General features: G+C 36.5%; 1 pseudogene; it reads left to right on the plus strand.

Annotated features, from left to right (window-relative positions):
* Nucleotides 1–3,682: 3,682 nt before the first annotated feature.
* LOC147396254 (protein transport protein SEC23 A-like) overlaps nt 3,683–21,276 on the plus strand; it is a 56,440-nt pseudogene continuing 38,846 nt past the window's right edge.

Below are 21,276 nucleotides of genomic sequence, written 5' to 3' on the forward strand. Positions count from 1 at the left end.
AGATAATAAATAAATAACTATTATCCCACCTTGTCCCCTTGGAAGTCTTGAATGAACTTGAGCTTGAGAAGTGAACTTAAGAGTTGAAGGATGTAGTTGAGGGTGGGTTGAGAGAGTTGAAGGATGTAGTTGAGGGTGGGTTGAGAGAGTTGAAGGTTGAGAGATGAGAGATGAGTAGAGAATTTGGTAGAGTTTTAGGTTGAGAGATGGGTTGTTCATAGAAAATGAGGGTATTTATAGAGTTTTTGGAGAACTTTTGGGGATAAAGTGGTCCAACCCTAAAAATAAAGAAAAGGGACATGGGGTTTAGGTTATTTCTTTTTGAATTTTCCATTTGTATGAGGGTAAAGATGACATTTGTGAAGAAACCCTAAAAGCATTCTTTGATCCTTGTTTTTTTGGTAAATGGAGGTGAGAGAACAAAAGTACTTTTGGGAGGGTGAATAAGGAAGTGACATGTGTAAAGGTGGAGTAGTAGGTAAAAAGTAAATCTTGGTTCATTTGTAAATAACAAATAAAGCAAGGGTGAAAGTATAATTTTGAAATGGGCCAATGGGAGAACAAAAGTACTTTTGGGAGGGTGAATAGGAGAATGACATGTGTAAAGGTGAAGTGGTAGGTGAAAAGTAGATCTTGGTTCATTTGTAAATAACAAATAAAGCAAGGGTGGAAGTATATTTTTTAAATGGACCAATGGGAGAACTCCATGTATGTACTTGAAGATTCCCACCTTTTGAGGGCATAATGGGAAGTTCTCTCACCTTTATGGATTATTACCAAAGAGCAAATAACCTTTTTGGTTTGACTAAACTTTTTGAGAAGGGCATTCTTGAGTTTTCACAAAAGAAAAGTTGACCCTCCAATTAGATGATGCATTGGGCATTGGGGGCTTATGAGGTATCAACATGTGTCATCTTATGAAAGGGTGAGAGAATGGACTTGGAGTGGGTTTGGTATTGGGCTTAGAGAATGGATTTTGTCTTGGGATTAGGTTGGGCTAGAAAATGGATTTAGGTTATGGGTTTAGAATGGCATTGGGTTTTGAACTTAGGTTGGGCTAGGTAATGGATTTAGGTAATTGGGTTTAGGACTAAGAGAATGGGCTTGAATTTAGGTTAAAAGACGGACTTTGTTTTGGGCTTAGATTTGATTAGGGAGTGGACCATGGTGAGGGTATGGGTGATGGATCGGTTAATGGAGAATGAATACGAATTGGGAGTGGGTTAGGGACAAGGTTGAGCATGCAAACTATATGACATGATGCATGTATGCATGTATGCATGAAAATGATGTCAAGTGGCAATGCGGGCCTTTTGAGAGGCTTAAGTCCTAAATTAAAACCAATTTGAAGAAATATGAATTTTCCTAATGCGTTCGTGTAAATTGGGGTGTCTATAGTAGGCTCAAACCGTCATGATGTTTTTGGTGAGAGATTAAAGGAAAGAAATAAAAGTGAAGATTTAATGGGGTGAAAACGTGGAATTCATCGATGTCGACGTTTTTTCCTCATTCGTCGATGATCAATACGGGCTTGATTGTGATGGAGGTTGGTGAGAATGGGTTGAAACCCTAGAATGGACAAAGGGCTGATTTGGGGTGCTTTAGAGAAGAAGTGAAGGAAGTGAAACAAAAAGAAAGTTATTTTTCTTTTAAATAAAGGCTGGGGGCATTCTTTACATTTCATGCTTGTTTCTATCTTTCACGATAACCTGACTATTTGGACTCGAAAAATGACAAATGAATATTCTATCTCGAATATTTTTTCGTTACGGACCTATTGATGATATCGAATTTTCCTAATTCTCACTCTAACAAAATTTCACTATCTTGGGTCCCACTTGACACGAAATTCGAGGATTTTCTAACTTTCTCATCTGAACTCTACTTTGAGCGTGCTTATATGCTAAAGTATATATTTCGATCATTTTGAACCTAATGACGAAGTCAAAATTCGTTAAAATGAAAGGACTAAAATTTGGGTATTCTACCCTAAGTCTTTCTTTTAGAATTTTATCGAAATTCACAATTTGATTTCCTCGAGATACAAATTAAAAACTCGGGGTGTTACATATTTTTCATTTCAAATTAGAAATACATCTAAATATGATTTGAATTATGTTCTAATTATCAAAACGAAATCATTCTACCTAATAGATATTAGGTATGTGTTGAATATTTAAATAACAAGCAAAGTCTTATCCTCAATTATATTCATTTCGCGTTAAGAAGGATTTTGACAAATAAATAATATGTCATGTGCTTGATGTCCTATAATGTTACCTAAAGACTTTATTCCATTTCACGAAACACAATAGAAAGTACCCATGTAGGAAGGAGAGCTAGAACATATGAACGATGTCTTTTACAAAAATTGATTGTTATTACAGCATTCAAGATTATTAGAAAATGATGACGTACCCCTTGATTTCGATCTTTGAAGAGCATAACAGAAAATAACTTGAATACCCTTCAACCTTTAATGAAATAACCTTGATTTTTCTCGCAACGATCTGTCTTCTCTAAACTTTTCATTAATTTCTATGGAATCTTTTTTAATCTATTTGATGTTATCTTAAATCTCTTGCCAAAAACTCCTGATTCCTTTGTAAAAACACTTAAATCTTTCAATTTGAAAAATTCATTGTTTCCACTTTTCAAATATTCTTGATGTTTGAAGGTTGAAAGAGATAAGATCTTGAAGTTGAAGAGATGGGGAAAAAAAATATAAGCTGTAAGATTTATTTTTGTTAGTGCCATGTGAGTTGAGGTATTTTAAGTAAAAGCTAGTGTACAATTTGGTAAGCTACCCACCTCTCCGGAGTGCAATCGTATAGTTCTTGGGCCATGAAGATATAAAGGGCCTTAAGATTTTTCAGCCCAAGAACATCATTATGCTACCCAAGTACAGACTTAAAAGGTCCATATTGCCAGGCTGGCCCATTGATGTTCTTACAACTTACAAGGTGTGTTTCCCTTTTTATCAGAAATCTCACAAGAACAGAGACTGAGAGAAAGGAAAGAAAGGAAAAAATCCATGGAAGTTCAAATTGAGAATCATTAAATTTTGTAACCCTAAAGGTAAGCCATTTCAAACCATTTTGGCTCAATTCGATCGTTTACACGGTCGAATTTGACACAATCTTCATTAAAATAAGCTCGATTCAAGTTCTTCGAAAGCCCTATTCGTTTTTTCCCTGATTGAAGGTCGACTCAGACCCCTAACTACTGAATTGGGTTACGATTTAATTCAATTCTGACATGCAGGAATTTCGATCGAGAAAATAGAAATATGGGTCTCTCTTGAAAGCTATTTCTTTTTGTCCGAATTTGATCTGAGAAGATGAAATTTCACATTTTTTACGGTTCTTGATAAATTTCTTAGTTGTATCTAGCAATCTTGAACTGGGTTTAACCAATTTTCTTAAAAATAAATTAGGTTGTAGGGTTTTTGATTGGTCTGATAGCTAATTAATGGTTCTCCCTTGGTTTATTTCTCTTCAAACTCAAAGATTTAGCTTGTTTTCTTGTAATTTTGTAAGTGGTGAGGTGTTGAGAATATGAGATGGTTTTTATTTGAATGATTTTACATCAGACATTCAAAATATTTATTTTATGTTTGCTTATCCAAATTGGGGTTTGATTCTTGAAATTTAGATTGTTTTTTAGGACAAATAGTATTATAATGGCTACTCCACCACCACAACCTCCTCCTGGTTACACAGTTACTGTTTCACCTCCACACCCCTTCACCCCAACTCCTCTCCCAGAGAAAAGACCAACCCCCTTATCCTCAACTGTATCAACCCCAACCCAATCCCTGGGTTTCCTGTCACCAACTGATCGTATTAAAACTGGAAGTCTAGCTCCTCAATTTAGTACTTCTCCCGGTCCCCCATTTTCTCGTCACCACTACAGCCTGCATCTGTGCCTTTCTGGTCTTCTTCTGCATCTCCTAAGCCATTCACTTTTTATTCGGGTTCATCTTTGCCTACATCTTCTCCTCATTATTTGAATGGATCGGTCAAGTTGCATCCACAAGCTTCCAATGGTATGTAGGAATCGATGCTCGTTGATGAATCACAATATGTCCTATTCTCCACTAGCAAGGTATCAATTTCTAACCCCCACCATTGGTTGTGTTTCTTGCTTGATAAATTTATGCAATGTTTATTCTTTTTTGCCGCTTTGCAAATGCTTAAATTTTGTAGTCAGGGCCTACTTATTTATATGTAGTACCGTTACTGTCTCGCTCAGGAGCGCTCTACTGATAGATAGTGTAGTACCGAACTTGAGTTTCATGTAGTTCCGTCAGTGTAGTCAGGCTCCCCCGGAGAAGCCTTAAAAAAAACACACACACAACGGACCGGACACAAACAAAAGAAACAAGAAGAGGGCCATGATGATGATCCTATGTTCGTTTTCGCCCTGCCCCGATGATGCGCTCCTAGCTCGCGGAGCTACATACCGGAAAAATAAAAAGACTCTCTCTCTCCATTACTTTGAGAAGAGAATCGTTGGTTTGACCGACGGACTACGTGGGAATACGAGATCTAGGCAAGCCGCTACATGTTCTCCCCTTACTTCAAAAATTCATTTGCTATAAGAATCTTATATTTATTTTGTTTTACTTAAAATGTTTAACTTTATCTTTTTATATTCTTGGTATTGTATCCTTCTGCCACTTATGCTTATGATCATAGTCTCCAAGTTGGGGTTCAAGAATAAGTCGACAAGGGGAAATTCGGTAAAATCGGGAAACATCGAAAAAAAGTTGGGAAAAAATAGAGCTAAGTTAGGGCTATGTAATCGTATCTACTAGCTGGTGTTTTCATATTATTTCATAAAGTTACATATTAAATTAGAATGATAAATCAAGAATTCCCATGTTAATATCATTTAGGCATCTATCCACAACAAGTAACCACAGATTCACAACATATTCAAGATTTATACTATTCAAAAAATAAAAAAGACCACAATCATGTGTCCAAATTAGGATTCATTAACACATCAAAAACATCAAATCAATGTCATTCTCATTTGTATTGTCATTATTTTACGCATTATTCGTGATTTAATTGTGAAGTTCATGATTTAATCAGGAATTTCATAAAAGTTACGTATTATTAAAAAAGTTGTGATTAAATCAGTGAAGGAAAAAGTCACTATTTAATTGCGATTATTTCAATAAGTTGGAGACTTTGGTGACTATGCTTATGATGCCTCTTATACTTTCTTGTTCAGAGGATTTTGTGGGTTATTTCTGCTCATAATTATATTGATTTTCTTTTTTACCTTTCAGGTATTGAAACAAAAAAATTAAGGTAATGTCCCAAGTTTGGGATTTGGTGCATTTGTTTCTCTTGGGAGGGAGATCTCACCAGGCCCTCAAATAGTACAAGATAATCCACATTGCTGCGAGGATTGTGGAGCTTATGCAAATATGTATTGCAACATTTTGCTTGGCTCTGGGCAATGGCAATGTGTAATTTGTGGGAAACGGAACGGAAGCAACGGTGAATACATAGCTTCAAGCAGGGAAGACCTTAGTAACTGGCCAGAACTGTCATCCTCATTGGTTGATTATGTTAAAACTGTTAATAGAATTCCTGGGTATATTCCAGTCTCTGATACATGTCTGTGCCGATTTTTCTTGTTATAGACGAATGCTTAGACGAAGCACACATGCAACATTTACAGAGTTCCTTGCATTCTTTTGTCAATTCCTTGCCCCAGACTACAAGAATTGGAATAATATCATATGGACGGACAATGTCGGTTTATGACTTCTCAGAGGGATCAATGGCTTCTGTTGATGTGCTTCCGGGCGACAAATCACTGACTCAGGAATCATTGAAATCATTGCTTTATGGGACTGGCATATATTTGTCACCTATTCATGCCTCACTTCCTGTTGCACACTCCATCTTCTCATCCTTGAGGCCTTACAAACTGTACTTTCCCGAAGCCTCAAAAGACCGGTACATGGGAGAACAGCAGTTGAAGTTGCTCTTGCAATAATTCAAGGACCATCAGCAGAAATGTCTGGAAGGATAGTTAAAAGGTTAGGAGGTAATTGTAGAATTATTGTTTGTGTTGGTGATCCTAACACTTATGGCCCGGGATCAGTCCCTCATTCATTCAGTCACCCAAATTATCCGTACATGGAGAAAACCGCATTGAAGTGGATGGAGAATCTTGGTCATAAGGCTCATCGTCATGATACGGTGGTTGACATTCTTTGTGCCGGAACATGTCCGGTGAGGGTTCCTGTTCTCCAACCCTTAGCAAAAACATATGGGGGTGTTATTGTTCTTCATGATGATTTCGGAGAAACTTTTGGTGTAAACTTGCTAAGAGCATCTATGAGGGTAACAGGGTCCCATGGGCTGTTTAAGATACATTGTTCTAATGATATTCTTGTCACTCAAATTATAGGGCCTGGCGAAGAGGCACATTTAGATGCTCAAGAAACCTTAAAAAATGAAGCTGTTATTGCTATCCGGATGCATAGCGTTGAAGAGACTCAAGGTTTCTCATTATCTATGGAAACAAAGAGAGACATCAAGAGTGATTATGTTTTCTTCCAGTTTTCCATTCGATATTTAAATGTCTATCAAGCAAGCATCTTGAGAGTGATTACTGTCAGATTGCCAACTGTGGATAGTGTGTCAGCTTATCTTGAGAGCATTAATGATGAAGTGGCTGCAGTTCTTATTGACAAGATGACCTTGTTACAAGCTAAAATATCTTCTGATGCAATTGATATGCGAGGAATGATTGAAAAAAGAGTTAAAGATATAGCTTTGAAATTCGGGTTCCAAGTACCCAAATCAAAGCTTCATCGGTTCCCCAAGGAGCTTTCCTCACTGCTGGAGAATTTATTTCATCTTAGAAGGGGCCCACTTTTGGGAAATATTATTGGTCATAAAGATGAAAGGTCTGTTTTACGTAATTTGTTCCTCAATGCAACTTTCGACTTGTCGCTTCGTATGATGGCTCCTCGCTGTCTAATGCATCGGGAAGGGGGCACTTTTGAGGAACCATCGGCGTATAATCTTACAATGCAGTCTGATGCAGCGGTCGTGCTTGACCATGGCACAGATGTCTTCATTTGGTTGGTATGCCACTCAGAACCATCACTGTTTTAGCGTTGGAATGTTAGTTTCCATTCATTATCTTCCACTGTCTATAAACATAAAAAACTATTACGAGCTCTATTGCAATTTGCTGGGTAGACCATAGGAAACCTCAATTGTCATGGTCGATTAGCCTCATCTTTGGTTGTACTCATGGGGACGTTAGTATCCTCCCATTCATTTTATTCATGTTAGATACCATTAAGAATGTTAAAACATTTTTCTTCCATGGGGGCAATTTGGTAATTTCAAATAAAAAGATAATTAAGATCTTTAGTTTTTTTTTCCTCTCAAATGAGCTGTTCAACGATTCAAGAATCTTCTTTCTCTTTATCTCTAACACGATCTCACGATCTTAATGCGCTTTCACACTAAATGGAATTTTTCAAACATTATTGGGAAATTATCTCGAATGACTTCATGAAAGTCATCAAAGAGTTACAAGAGAAGAATTTTCTTGACTACAGTCTTAACAACACCTTTGTGGCCTTGATTCCCAAGAAAGTCAGGGCGGATAAGCTAGGAGACTTCAGACCTATTAGCCTGGTGAGTTCAGTATACAAAATTATCTCCAAGGTGCTAGCTTCAAGATTGAAAGTGATTCTTCCTAATCTTATCAATGAAGAGCAAAGGGCTTTCATTAGGGGAAGACAAATTCTTGATGGAGTGTTGATGGCCAACGAATGTCTTGATCCGAGGATTAAGGACAAGAAAGAGGGGATGTTTGGGAAAATAGACTTACAAAAGGCTTATGATCATGTGAGTTGGGACTTCTTGAAATATATGATAGGGAGGATGGGTTTTGGAACGAAGTGGATCCGTTGGATCATGAAATGCGTACAACAGTGTCTTATTCAATTCTAGTTAATGGGAGTCCGGCTGTGTAACACCCCAATGAAAGCGCCCTCGATCCGCGGGGTGCGCGGATCCGCTTTTGACCCTTGAGGTTTGGGAGTCGCCACCTAGTTATTACGGTCTAGGAACCGATCAATGACTCTAAACGGATAAAAACTAATCTAAAACCAAAAAAAACTGAATTCGGGGATCAAGTTACGGGGTTGGAAGGTGTTAGGCACCAACCCCGCCCGGCCGAAGCCGGTCTCTACTAAATTCCCAAGTAAATTACATTGCTAAAACCTAGATAAGAAAATAAAAGGTTTACCTTTCCGATGGCAAGGACTTGGTTCCCTCAGATCTGACAAAAAGAACTCCTTGTACCGTGCTCCCTTGCTACGTTCTGCTTCCGGATTTGACTTCGGATCTCCTAGGCAAGGTATCTCCTTATTTTTGAATCTGAACTCTTCAAGTTCGTTGCGGATTTGGGGATGTTTTAGAAGGCTTTTGGGTGTTTTCTAGACTAAAATTGAAGGAGGGATGTTAGCTAAGGAGTTGGGGCTCCAAAACTAGGGTTTATGGGGGGCTAGGAGAGCTTCTAGACCTACTTCTCTTAGGGTTTATAATTTGATACGAAAATAGGGTGTGAGCACCTCTATTTATAGATGTTTTTAGGGGTTGATTTGGATAGAGTTAGTATTTAATTAGAGATCTTTTAATTAGAGTTGTGTTTTAATTTGACTTGTTTTAGGTAGAATTATGTTTTAATTAGAATTGTTTTAGGTAGAATTATTTTTAAGTTAAAACTCTATTAGATAGAGTTATTAATCAATTATAATTCTATTATGACTTTTGATCTTACTTGATTGACTTTTAATGTTTTGACTTTAGTCTTAATTGATTGACTTTTAATATTTTGACTTCAGTCTTGCTTAATTGACTTTAATTTTGACTTCAGTCTCACTTGATTGACTTTAATACCTTGACTTCAGTCTTGCTTGATTTACTTTTAATTTTGGGAGAACCCCCCTCTAAAATATCTTTAATTCTTTGGACCCCCAATGGAGGGGTCCTTAAAGAAATATCCCACGAACCCTCAACAATTTTACCCGAAAGTCCGATTGATCGATTTTTTAGATTCAAAATTTTAAATTAATTTCATTAATGTTTAAATTTAATAATTTAATATTTTATTTATTAATTTCAGAATTTTTTATCATGAGAATTGTGAAATTACCATTTTGCCCCCGGAGAGGACTTTTCATGTTTAAGTCTGTTTTTAATGTTCTAGGATGTTTTAGAATCGATTTTTCGTAAGGAATTCAATGGAAATATTAGTTTTTGTTATTTATGAAATTTTTTGTGTGAAATCGTTGTGAACTTTATGAGGGGCATTTTCGTAATTTTGTCAAATTCTATTAAAATTGGTGAAATGATTTATTTGGTTCCGATTTATCATTTTATGTGTTCGAATGGGTTTTCCTAAGCGTAACGTAGGCTCTAAGGTTGTTTTGAGGTTAGGGGTATTTTGGTAATTTGGTAATTTTTAGTGATTTTTATCGTGAAGCTTCTTTTTGGTCTGCAAGATGATGATTTCTATGTTTCTGGGGTCGTACTTTTCTAGCGTAGCGTGGTTTCTAAGGTTTTGTCAATTCGAGATACCTCATCTGGATTTCTGAAACAAATCTGGTAACAAAGTAAAGAAATGGAATACACATCCATCATTGGGAATCCTTGCGATCGGGTTGACGAGTTGATTAATCAGGCGGATGCAAAAATGGGGTGTCTACAGATGCCCCTCTTTGGCAGAGGGTTGAAGCAAACTAGATAGCAAATCTATTTTGATAGATAGTGCGATATCTGAATGCCAAAGCTAGTGACGGTTCATTTTGCAGCCTGATTTAGCAATTCGTCAAGGTGTTCGGATCCTTGAGGGTAAAGCTCTCCCCGAATTAAAAGGTTGTCAGGTCCTTGAGCGCAAACTCTCACTGACGGTGTCAGATCCTTAAATTTTAGAGAATTCTCCCTGACTAAAAAGTGCAAATGTGCAAGTGTGTGCATTGTGTGAAACTGAGTAAAACCTGAGCATAAATTGAGCATAGTCTGAGTATAAACTGAGCATAATTTGAATATAAACTGAACATAAACTGAACATAAACTGAGCATAATTTGAATATAATCTGAGCAAAGTTCCTGAGAAAACCCTCGGCGGTATCTGAGCATAATTCCGAGAAAACCCTCGGCGGTATCTGAGCATAGTTCCGAGAAAACCCTCGGCGGTATCTGAGCATAGTTCCGAGAAAACCCTCGGCGGTATCTGAGCATAATTCCGAGAAAAACCCTCGGCGGTATCTGAGCATAGTTCCAAGATAACCCTTGGCGGTATCTGAGCATAGTTCCGAGAAAACCCTCGGCGGTATCTGAGCATAATTCCGAAAAAACCCTCGGTGGTATCTGAGCATAATTCCGAGAAAACCCTCGGCGGTATCTGAGCATAGTTCCGAGAAAACCCTCGGCGGTATCTGAGCATAGTTCCGAGAAAACCCTCGGCGGTATCTGAGCATAATTCCGAGAAAACCCTCGGCGGTATCTGAGCATAGTTCCGAGAAAACCCTCGGCGGTATCTGAGCATAATCCAAGATAACCCTTGGCAGCATAGTTTCGAGAAAACCCTCGGCGGTATCTGAGCATAATTCCGAGAAAACCCTCGGCGGTATCTGAGCATAATTCCGAGAAAACCCTCGGCGGTATCTGAGCATAATCCAAGATAACCTTTGGCGGCAACTGAGCAAAATCCAAGATAACTGAAAGCGCCCTCGATCCGCGGGGTGCGCGGATCCGCTTTTGACTCTTGAGGTTTGGGAGTCGCCACCTAGTTATTGTGGTCTAAGAACCAAACTGACTCTAACATGGATAAAAAGAACTAATCTACCACAAAAAATCTGAATTCGGGGATCATGTTACGGGGTTGGAAGGTGTTAGGCACCAACCCCGCCCGGCCAAAGCCGGTCTCTACTAACTTTCCAAATATATCACATTGCTAAAAACCTAGATAAAAATAAAAAAAATTACATACCTTTCCGATAGCAAGGATTTTGTTCCCTCAGATCTAACAAAAAAAAATTCCTTGTACTGTACTCCTTTGCTTCGTTCTGTCTCCGGATTTGACTTCGGATCTCCTAGATCAAGGTATCTCTTTGTTTCTAAATCTGAACTCTTCAAGTTTGTTGCGGATTTAGGAGTGTTTTTGGAGGGATTTTGGGGGTTTTCTAGACTAAAATTGAAGGGGGGATGTTAGGTAAGGAGTTGGGGCTCCAAAACTAGGGTTTATGGGGGGCTAGGGGAGCTTCTAGACCTACTTCTCTTAGAGTTTATGATTTGATACGAAAATAGGGTGTGAGCACCTCTATTTATAGATGTTTTTTAGGGTTGATTTGGATAGAGTTAGTATTTAATTAGAGATCTTTTAATTAGAGTTGTGTTTTAGTTAAAGTTATTTTAGGTAGAATTGTGTTTTAATTAGAATTGTTTTAGGTAGAATTGTTTTTAAGTTAGAACTCTATTAGATAGAGTTATTATTTAATTAGAATTCTATTATGACTTTTGGTTTTATTTAATTGACTTTTAATGTTTTGACTTTAGTCTTAATTGATTGACTTTTAATATCTTGACTTCAATCTTGCTTAATTGACTTTAATTTTGACTTCAGTCTCACTTAATTGACTTTAATACCTTGACTTCAGTCTTGCTTGATTGACTTTAAATTTTTGGAGAACCCCCCTCTAAAATATCTTTAATTCTTTGGACCCCCAAATGGAGGGGTCCTTAAAGAAATATCTCACGAACCCTCAACAATTTTGCTTGAGAGCCCGATTGATCGATTTTTTGGTTCAAATTTTTAAATTAATTTCATCAATGTTTCACTTTAATTATTTAATATTTTATTTATTAATTTCAAATTTTTTAATTATGAAAATTATGAAATTATCGTTTTGCCCCCGGAGAGGACTTTTCACGTTTCAAGTCGGTTTTTAATGTTCTAGGATGTTTTAGAATCAGTTTTTCGTAAGGAATTCAATGAGAATGTTGGTTTGTGTCATTTATGAAAATTTTTATGAGAAATGATTGTGAACTTTATGAGGGGCATTTTCATAATTTTGTCAAATTATGTTAAAATTGGTGAAATGATTTATTTGGTTTCGATTTATTATTTTATGTGTTTGAATGGATTTTCCTAAGCGTAATGTAGGCTCTAGGGTTGTTTTGAGGTTAGGGGTATTTTGGTAATTCGGTCAATTTTTAGTGATTTTTATCGTGAAGCTTCTTTTTGGTCTGCAAGATGATGATTTCTATGTTTCTGGAGTCGTATTTTCCTAGCGTAGCGTGATTTCTAAGATTTTGTTAGTTTGAGATACCTCATCCGGATTTCTGAAACACATCTGGTAACAAAATAAAGCAATGGAATACATATCCATCATTGGGAATCATTGCGATCGGGTTGACGAGTTGATTAATCAGGAGAATGCAAAAATGGGGTGTCTACAGATGCCCCTCTTTGGCAGAGGGTTGAAGCAAACTAGATAGCAAATCTATTTTGGTAGATAGTGCGATATCCGAATGCCAAAGCTAGTGACAGTTCATTTTGCAGCCCTATTTAGCAATTCGTGAGGGTGTTCGGATCCTTGAGCGTAAAACTCTCCCCGAATTAAAAGGTTGTCAGGTCCTTGAGTGTGAGCTCTCACTGACAATGTCAGATCCTCGAATTTTAGAAAATTCTCCCTGACTAATGTAAAAGTGCACGTGTGTGTAATGGTGTGATGCTTACTGAGTAAAAATGTGTCAGGTCCTAGAGATCTTCTCTCACTGACAATAATGATTCAAAATTGAGATGCACTTATGCAATGAAAACAATCATGGCAAGGTTTAACAATGTGGTAATTGGAGTCATAACATTGTAGGAACTTCATTAAATCCTATTTGAAATTCTTTTTTAGAGTTTGAAAAAATGAGTTTCATTTATCGAATTCGAACCTATTGTAACCACGCTTCTCGGGCTAAAGGACTTAAATAATCTTGTTAATTCAATATGATTCAAACAAAGCTGGAGTCTCGTTTCTCGGACTCCGACTAAGGTTTAGAGGAACTTAAACAATCTTATTAAAATTGGAGTTTCGCTTCTCGCACTCGAACATAGTTTTGTAGGCACTTCAAAAAACCTACTCATTCTATGATTCAAAGAGTTGGAGTCTAGTTTCTGGACTCGCATTTAGGTTTGTAAGCACTTCCAAAAGCCTACTCATTCTATGATTCAAAAAGTTGGAGTCTCGTTTCTCGGGCTCGAACTTAGGTTTATAGGCACTTTGAAAAGCCTATTCATTCTATGATTCAAATAGTTGGAGTCTCGTTTCTCAGACTCGAAGTTAGGTTTGTAGGCACTTCAAAAAGCCTATTCATTCTATGATTCAAAAAGTTGGAGTCTCATTTCTCGGACTTGAACTTAGGTTTGTAGGCACTTCAAAAAACCTATTCATTCTATGATTCAAAAAGTTGGAGTTTCGTTTCTCAAACTCGAACTTGGGTTTATAGGCACTTCAAAAAGCCTATTCATTCTATGATTCAAAAAAATTGGAGTTTCGTTTCTCGGACTCAAACTTAGGTTTATAGGCACTTCAAAAAGCCTATTCATTCTATGATTCAAAAAGTTGGGGTCTCTTTTCTCGGACTCAAACTTAGGTTTGTAGGCACTTCAAAAAGCCTATTCATTCTATGATTCAAAAAGTTGGAGTTTCGTTTCTCGAATTCGAACTTGGGTTTATAGGCACTTCAAAAAGCCTATTCATTCTATGATTCAAAAAGTTGGAGTTTCGTTTCTTGGACTCAAACTTAGGTTTATAGGCACTTCAAAAAGCCTATTCATTTTATGATTCAAAAAGTTGGGGTCTCGTTTCTCGGACTCAAACTTAAGTTTGTAGACACTTCAAAAAGCCTATTCATTCTATGATTCAAAAAGTTGGAGTCTCGTTTCTCGGACTCGAACTTAGGTTTATAAGCACTTCAACAAGCCCATTCATTCTATGATTCAAAAAGTTGGAGTCTCGTTTCTCGGACTCGAACTTACTAAGCTATGTTTCTCGGGCTTAGATTTATAGGAACTTAAACAATCCTATTAATTCATTTTATGATTCAAAATCGAGTTCAAAGTTTGAAAGATCAAGCCTTTATTGGCTTATCATGCATCTGGATTCATAATTATCATTGGGTTTCACCAGACTTTTAAGCTTTTGTAAGATTTTCTTTTTATCATGTGATTAAGAACAAAAACTTTGAAATTAAATGACCTTAAAAAATGCCCCTAGTTTCAAGGTTGGCTTTAACTGGGACTTGACTACGAGACTGATGGAATGGATTACGCTTGAAAAATATGGACTCTGATGTATGATAGATAGAAGAACTGACATTCTCTTAAATTTAAGACTCTTAAGATTATCATATGTGCAATAAAGAATTGATCATTTTCTTTCGAATTTCTTTTGAAAAATGCTTGAGCTGGACTTAAAAAATCTTGATAAATATTAGAATAAAAGATCTTCCTCTTCAAAGTGGTTGATGATTCTACATCTTCCATTAGCGAACACTTGAACAAGTAAACATACTTTTGAAGATCCTACAATGTTCAAGATGGCTTCTGATTTTTTTCGACTTCAATATTGTCTTTGTCGGATGTGAGCTCTTGGCTAAAAGACAAATATCGTGGCTTGAATGGTTCTGCAGTTTCTGCACAAGCTTCCTTCTGAATTTTTCTTCTTGACGGGACCTTTCCTCCCATTTGATAATGCCCTAATTTTTGCCTAGATCGCCTCTTTAGGTTTTCAATCTAGTGGGCTTTGTTTTTCTTTTTCTAATGATGCCTTGATTTTTGCATAGGTCGCCTTTTCAGGTTTTCAACCTAGCAGGCTTTCTTTTTTATGGTTATGCCCTAAATTTTGCCTAAGCCGCCTTTTCAGGTTTTCGACTTAGCGGGCTTATCTTTTTTTCTTGATGATCTTGTATAACCAACTCGACAACTTCTCAGTTCCCTGCACCTTAACCGAGTCAATTAGCTTTTAGGAGGACTTAATAGGTGGGCTTAGGATATGGTTTAGAAAGAAAAGATATAAGGCTCAACTTCCCAAAATGCCCCTAGTTTGATATTCTCTCTTTTCTATCAATTATTTTGATTTTTTTTCTAAATGCCCCTAGTTTGGCATTCTTTTCTTTTTATCAATTCTTTTGATTCTTTTTTCTAATGCCCTTAGTTTGGCATTATTTTCTTTTGAACATTTCAATAGTAGATTTTTCTTTTGGATGACACTTTCCTTAAGAGAATACATTTTTCTTTTAATGACCGGGCCTGAAGTAACTTCTCAGGTTGCCTACGTACCCCAAATATATTTATTTTTTCTTTTAGGATCAGGTCAAAACGTAGTTCATACTAAGATTCCCTCCAAAGGTTGGTCGGTATGATTTAGAAAGAAGAGGCTATTTTATTTTTCTTTTAAAAGGCTGCGAGGGGCTAAAGAAGGTTTTTTTTTCTTTTTTGGTAAGATAGGATAATTGTTCGACCAAAGGAGGCCTCCTTTGATGAATGCTGCTCGACTTGGTCAAAGTTTCAAGAATCTGATATTTGGATTGCTCTGTCGAGTAAGGTCTTCTTTTGAGAATGAATATTCTTCAGTCTTCTTCTGAGAAGGAATAATCTTCGGTCTTTTTCTGATAAAGAGAAATCTTCTATCATTTTTTACAAAGTTGAGTGTGATTGACTTTTTTGTATTTGACGTTGACTCGTTCAATCCTTTCTAAACTTCAAAAAAAAAATTTATATTCTTTCGTGAATGAGAACTCTTCTTTCTTAAGTGAAAAACATGATGAATCCCTTCTTTGCAGATCTTAACACCTTTGTTGATGGTTTCAAATACATCATTCTTGATAATATTTGATTTTGAAATTCACCCTCAACTTTAGGATTTGATCTATTTTGGTGCAATCTATCCATATATTCTCACGAGACCATGCAGGAACGTTGTTGAATTTCTCAAGTAAATTTATTATTCTTCTCATGTTCCGCTAAGGAAAATGCAGTACCCAGTTGCACTTCTTGAGTGTACTATTTAATTCAAATATTTATCGAGTTTGATTAATGAGCTCTAAGTCAATCCTCATATTAGATATTATGCTCAAATCATTATTACACGCATGATAATCAGAAGCTTCTATATTTTATTGGAATTGAAAAACATAGATTGACAAACTCGACTAAAACTTGAAAATTGAAGAAAGACTAACGTAACTGAAACAACTAACTGGATTTAAAGACTAACAAAATGAATTGAAACTCAAAGAAAACTAGGGACAATTATCTACAAAGTGAGAAGGTCTTTCTGAGTGGATAGACTACTTGGATTGACATTAGTACTTTGACTAAACGACTCTTTTAAAGGACCCAAAATGACACAGATGAGGGTTTAAAACGTTTAAGGGCACCTATGATTAACCATCGATTCTGAAGGTTTGTCTCTTAACCACATGATTAAAATTTTGATATAAATTGGCCCTTCGGTGGAAAATATTGAATCCAAATGCAGTATAAGTCTATAGTGACCAAGAAAGTGAGAAAGGTTAGATGCGGGTCTACCCCTGATTGGGATTGAACCTTTGATCAGATAAATTAATTTGATCTTAAGATCGAATCTTTCTTGATAAAGTGGTCTGGATCTTTAAAAGTGAAACCAATTAGTCCAATGATTTGGTATCGATCAGTTTGATCCATTTGTCCATTGGGTCAACTGGTTTAAGTGGTTCAAATTAATCGGTACATTTCACCAATTGGGTCGGACCGATATTGCGGGTTTTGTTTGATTATTCTGGATCGGTCCGCCCATTTACCTGTTGGTTGGATTGAATAAAGCAACCCAGGAACACCCATAGTCAGTTCGGGTCGTGACCTATAGGAAGGCTTCTAGACTCTAGGTTTACTACGTGCAATGCAATTTTATCTAGCCACCCTTGCCCAAGCATACCTATATACCTTTCGATACGTGGTGACTTGGTTTGATATACCGTATAGGTGATAATCTAAACATCAATTCACTTCTCTGAAGTCAAAAACAGCCAGTTCGATCTCCAATTGAGAGGTGGCGCACAATGCTGAGCAAGGGCCCACTTAAATACCTCTTGTCTAGAATAGACGTAGTCTATCCCCCTCGTACAGTAGGGTACAGTGGGGCAAGATCTTGCTTAGGCACCGGTTTTGACCAAGAAGTACAATTGATATACTTAGACTATCTTTTATACCTACGGGTACGAGTCAAGAGTTGTAGCTTTCATAAATGGTTTGGCATCCCACGAGGGGACCGACCACGTACTAGTACTACGTTGGCAATTGGGACATGTGACTGTGTGACTTACAATAGGTTAAAGGCTCAGGTCGCTCCAGCCTGGGTGCATCAACATACTTCTCAGAATCACCTGATCAAATGGTATTGATGCCCCCAGTTTGATATACCCTAAGGTACGTGACTGGAGTTGTGGATTTCATGAATGACGTCGCATCTCCGAAGAAACCGGGCCACGCACTAGTGCCACGTTGGCTAAATGGGACGTGTAAGTGAGTAAAACAGTAAACGTGCATGTGGTGTGTGCAAAACAGGGTGGGGTGTGCCCGGGACCTTTTTCAAACAAATGGGCCCATGGATCCAATCAAACCAATCATACATTTAATCAAAACCAAATTCATTCAAATCATATGAATATTCAATTAAGATCACATTATTCCCATCACATAAGCACATTAACATTACGATCAACATCAATCATGTATTTCAAGCAAGATCATGGTAAATTAATCAATAAATATGGCATATGATAATGATCAAACAAACATTGCAATAGGCATAATTTTTATAATTTTTAAGGTCCAATCAATGATCACTTTTGGGTGATCCAAAATAAATCGAGATTCCAATAGGTGTTACATTGATGATAGAATGACAATGGTTGAGATGAGCTCACTCTCAAGAACATTAATTGTGCCAACATTAGATAAATTCAGATTTTCTGTAAATTAGGAAAATACAATCTGAACTTACATCGATGATATCTAAGGCTCCCGATAACGAAATCGAGTGAACTCAAGTTCTAAATTAATCTACTCGAGGAGATCTACATTTTATTAATAGGTGCCTAGACTTAATTCTCATCAGAATGTTCTGTAAAAAAGTTTTAACGTTGCTGTCCCAACTTTTATTCAGAAATAATTCCAGATTTACAGATTGAACTTGCATCGATGATATCTAAGGCTTTCGATAACGAAATTGAGTGAACTCAGATGCTAAATTAATCTACTCGACGAGATCTACATTTTATTAAGAGGTTCCCAGACTTAATTCTCACTAGAATATTCTGTAAAAAAGTTTTAACGTTGATGTCCCAACTTTCATTCAGAAATAATTCCAGATTTACAGATTGAACTTGCATCGATGATATCTAAGGCTTCCGATAACGAAATTGAGTGAACTCAGATACTAAATTAATCTAATCGACGAGATCTACATTTTATTAAGAGGTTTCCAGACTTAATTCTCACTAGAATATTCTGTAAAAAAGTTTTAACGTTGCTGTCCCAACTTTCATTCAGAAATAATTCCAGATTTACAGATTGAACTTGTATCGATGATATCTAAGGCTTCCGATAACGAAATTGAGTGAACTCAGATTCTAAATTAATCTACTCGATGAGATATACGTTTTATTAAAGGTTCCCAGACTTAGTTCTCACTAGAATATTCTGTAAAAAAGTTTTAACGTTGCTGTCCCAACTTTCATTCAGAAATAATTTCAAATTTACAGATTGAACTTGCATCGATGATATCTAAGGCTTCCGAAAACGAAATTGAGTGAAATCAGATTCTAAATTAATCTACTCGACGAGATCTATATTTTATTAATAGGCTCCCAGACTTAATTCTCGCTAAAATATTCTCTAAAAACGTTTTAATATTTCTGTCCAACCTCCATCATTCCATAATTTTCATAGGTTAATTTGAATCTTTCATTATTTAGGAGTCATCAAAAAGTGATCCTTAATTGGAAAAAAAATGCAATACCCAAAATCATCTACAATCAAGATAAAAAAATAAATAAAGAGAAAAAATAAATAAAATAAATCCAACTAAATAAAAACAAACTAGGTCATCTTTGCAATGCTCCCATACTTGGGGTTTTTCAAGTTTGATCCTCAATAGTCCCCAGCTGAGTCGCCACTGAAAGCGCCCTCGATCCGCGGGGTGCGCGGATCCACTTTTGACTCTTGAGGTTTGGGAGTCGCCACCTAGTTATTGTGGTCTAGGAACCAAACTGACTCTAACATGGATAAAAAGAACTAATCTACCACAAAAAATCTGAATTCGGGGATCATGTTACGGGGTTGGAAGGTGTTAGGCACCAACCCCGCCCGGTCAAAGCCGGTCTCTACTAACTTCCAAATATATCACATTGCTAAAAAACTAGATAAAAATAAAAAAAATTACATACCTTTCCGATAGCAAGGATTTTGTTCCCTCTCAGATCTAACAAAAAAAACTCCTTGTACTGTACTCCTTTGCTTCGTTCTGTCTCCGGATTTGACTTCGGATCTCCTAGATCAAGGTATCTCTTTGTTTCTAATCTGAACTCTTCAAGTTTGTTGCGGATTTAGGAGTGTTTTTTGGAGGGATTTTGGGGGTTTTCTAGACTAAAATTGAAGGGGGGATGTTAGGTAAGGAGTTGGGGCTCCAAAACTAGGGTTTATGGGGGGCTAGGGAGCTTCTAGACCTACTTCTCTTAGAGTTTATGATTTGATACGAAAATAGGGTGTGAGCACCTCTATTTATAGATGTTTTTTAGGGTTGATTGGATAGAGTTAGTGTTTAATAATTAGAGATCTTTTAATTAGAGTTGTGTTTTAGTTAAAGTTATTTTAGGTAGAATTGTGTTTTAATTAGAATTGTTTTAGGTAGAATTGTTTTTAAGTTAGAACTCTATTAGATAGAGTTATTATTTAATTAGAATTCTATTATGACTTTTGGTTTTATTTAATTGACTTTTAATGTTTTGACTTTAGTCTTAATTGATTGACTTTTAATATCTTGACTTCAATCTTGCTTAATTGACTTTAATTTTGACTTCAGTCTCACTTAATTGACTTTAATACCTTGACTTCAGTCTTGCTTGATTGACTTTAAATTTTTGGAGAACCCCCCTCTAAAATATCTTTAATTCTTTGGACCCCCAAATGGAGGGGTCCTTAAAGAAATATCTCACGAACCCTCAACAATTTTGCTTGAGAGCCCGATTGATCGATTTCTTTGGTTCAAATTTTTTAAATTAATTTCATCAATGTTTCACTTTAATTATTTAATATTTTATTTATTAATTTCGAATTTTTTAATTATGAAAATATGAAATTATCGTTTTGCCCCCAGAGAGGACTTTTCACGTTTCAAGTCGGTTTTTAATGTTCTAGGATGTTTTAGAATCGGTTTTTCGTAAGGAATTCAATGAGAATGTTGGTTTGTGTCATTTATGAAAATTTTTATGTGAAATGATTGTGAACTTTATGAGGGGCATTTTCGTAATTTTGTCAAATTATGTTAAAATTGGTGAAATGATTTATTTGGTTTCGATTTATTATTTTATGTGTTTGAATGGATTTTCCTAAGCGTAATGTAGGCTCTAGGGTTGTTTTGAGGTTAGGGGTATTTTGGTAATTCGGTCAATTTTTAGTGATTTTTATCGTGAAGCTTCTTTTTGGTCTGCAAGATGATGATTTCTATGTTTCTGGAGTCGTATTTTCCTAGCGTAGCGTGATTTCTAAGATTTTGTTAGTTTGAGATACCTCATCCGGATTTCTGAAACACATCTGGTAACAAAATAAAGCAATGGAATACATATCCATCATTGGGAATCATTGCGATCGGGTTGACGAGTTGATTAATCAGGAGGATGCAAAAATGGGGTGTCTACAATAACCCTTGGCGAGACTGAGCAAAATCCAAGATAACCCTTGGCGGACTGAGCAAAATCCAAGATACCCTTGGCGGCAACTGAGCAAAATCCAAGGTAACCCTTGGCGGAGACTGAGCAAAATCCAAGATACCCTTGGCGGCAACTGAGCAAAATCCAAGATAACCCTTGGCGGAAACTGAGCAAAATCCAAGATAACCCTTGGCGGCAACTGAGCAAAATCCAAGATAACCCTTGGCGGAGACTGAACAAAATCCAAGATAAC

The sequence above is a fragment of the Akebia trifoliata genome, chromosome 8 (genome assembly GCF_017979445.1).
Source record: "Akebia trifoliata isolate Shusen 1 chromosome 8, ASM1797944v1, whole genome shotgun sequence".
Classification (NCBI taxonomy): Eukaryota; Viridiplantae; Streptophyta; class Magnoliopsida; order Ranunculales; family Lardizabalaceae; genus Akebia; species Akebia trifoliata.